Genomic DNA, 2,332 nt, shown 5'->3' with positions numbered 1-2,332 from the left:
GTTCAATGAAACCCTTTCAAGGGAACATAATGGCCCGGTTGACTCTGAGATTTTTAAAGCAGCAGTAACTACCCCGGCAGAGTGGACTTGGCACTGAAAAGTGACAGTGCCACTTGGATGCAAATAGGTGCTGCAATGCAAAGCACATACAAATATAAAAAAGATTGGATTCATAGTGAGTGAAGCCCTTAAAAGTTGTATTTTTCAGTCTGTTGAACCCATAGGCTTGCAGTCACTTGGCCAAAACGACAGCTCTCAACGCTTGTTTGGTTATTTTATTTTATTTGAATGCCTTGAATCATCTTTGATTGTTGTGACTAATATTAGTTAGGTAAAACATTTTTGGTTCGAGTTTGCTTAAGAAAATAATTTATTTGATTTTGATTTGGTTGGGGCACGTCTACCAAGGCTTTAGTGCAATGCCCAGGCAACACTCAAGGTCTCGAGAGCAAAGCCAAAACCCCCCACAAAAAATTAAATTAATATCTCATGGATCTGTAGATCCATCTATCAGATATTAAACTGATAAAAACAGATACTATATTTGATCTTAGCCAAAAGACCGAGAAAGATATGGTTTGGAGGTCGACCCTATGTCCAGTTTTATTGCTGTACGAACCGCCTTCGCTAAGTGCAAAAGCGATACGAGACTATTCCACTAACCCAAAAGATGCGTTCGTTCCCCGAGCGAGCCTCCTATCGTTTGGGGCCTTCCTAGAAGCCCGTCAACAAGGCCACGGCCCACAGGCACCGATGGCCCAGTTTGTTTAGGATAGGACCAACTGGACTTCATCTCCGGGATGTGCTAGTGGCCTCGGATGCGAAGGACGTCGTGAATGCTATCGACAATTCGGGCCAGGGTCCGAATGGAGCAATTGTGACAGAGATAAACAGTTTATCTTTTTTACTTAGCTTTACATTTACTTTTGAATCTCGTGCCGTCAATGTAGAGGCACATTTATTTTATTATTTATAAACCAAGTTTCAGAGTGGTACTGAAAAAAGAACAGGCATCTACACGCATTTGTTCCTCTTTTGCCGAACCAGCATGCTCATGGTTAGTTGCCAACCCAGCATATACATGTAATCTGTCAGGACAACCGCTGCCGTCAATGTAGAGTGGACTTGGCACTGAAAAGTGACAGTGCCACTTAGAATAAAAAAGGTGCAACAAAGCACACACAAATATCAGAAAGATTGGATTCATCATAACTGACTGGTTACATACATACAGTAATTAACTTTGTCAAAAACTTTTATACTTTATACCACATAGAATTCCTTAAAAATTGTTTGTTTTTTTTCAGTCTGTTGAACCATAGATGTCGAAGCAATTTTCTCCCGTGTCACCCCCGCTCGGGCGGCACCAGAGGCTGTTGGAAATATGCCCTAGAGGCAATAATAAATTAGTTATTATCATATTTCCTTGTTCATGATAATCGTTTATTATCCATGCTATAATTGTATTGAAAGGAAACTCAGATACATGTGTGGATACATAGACAACACCATGTCCCTAGTAAGCCTCTGTTGACTAGCTCGTTGATCAATAGATGGTTACGGTTTCCTAACCATGGACATTGGATGTCGTTGATAACGGGATCACATCATTAGCAGAATGATGTGATGGACAAGACCCAATCCTAAGCCTAGCACAAAGATCGTAGTTCGTATGCTAAACCTTTTCTAATGTCAAGTATCATTTCCTTAGACCATGAGATTGTGCAACTCCCGGATACCGTAGGAATGCTTTGGGTGTACCAAACGTCACAACGTAACTGGGTGGCTATAAAGGTGCACTACAGGTATCTCCGAAAGTGTCTGTTGGGCTGGCACGAATCGAGACTGGGATTTGTCACTCCGGTTAACGGAGAGGTATCTCTGGGCCCACTCGGTAGGACATCATCATAATGTGCACAATGTGAACAAGGGGTTGATCACGGGATGATGTGTTACGGAACGAGTAAAGAGACTTGCTGGTAACGAGATTGAACAAGGTATCGGGATACCGACGATCGAATCTCGGGCAAGTACAATACCGCTAGACAAAGGGAATTGTATACGGGATCAATTGAGTCCTTGACATCGTGGTTCATCCGATGAGATCATCGTGGAACATGTGGGAGCCAACATGGGTATCCAGATCCCGCTGTTGGTTATTGACCGAAGAACGTCTCGGTCATGTCTGCATGGTTCCCGAACCCGTAGGGTCTACACACTTAAGGTTCGATGACGCTAGGGTTATAAAGGAAGTTTGTATGTGGTTACCGAATGTTGTTCGGAGTCCCGAATGAGATCCCGGATGTCACGAGGAGTTCCGGAATGGTCCGGA

At 43.1% G+C, this 2,332-nt stretch overlaps 1 pseudogene; it reads right to left on the bottom strand.

Moving 5' to 3' along the window:
- Window positions 1-389: 389 nt before the first annotated feature.
- LOC123163271 (uncharacterized) lies at window positions 390-575 on the bottom strand (annotated as a pseudogene).
- Window positions 576-2,332: the final 1,757 nt, after the last annotated feature.

Source organism: Triticum aestivum, chromosome 7B (genome assembly GCF_018294505.1).
Source record: "Triticum aestivum cultivar Chinese Spring chromosome 7B, IWGSC CS RefSeq v2.1, whole genome shotgun sequence".
NCBI classification, from domain to species: Eukaryota; Viridiplantae; Streptophyta; class Magnoliopsida; order Poales; family Poaceae; genus Triticum; species Triticum aestivum.
This window is presented reverse-complemented; position numbering and strand designations above follow the sequence as displayed.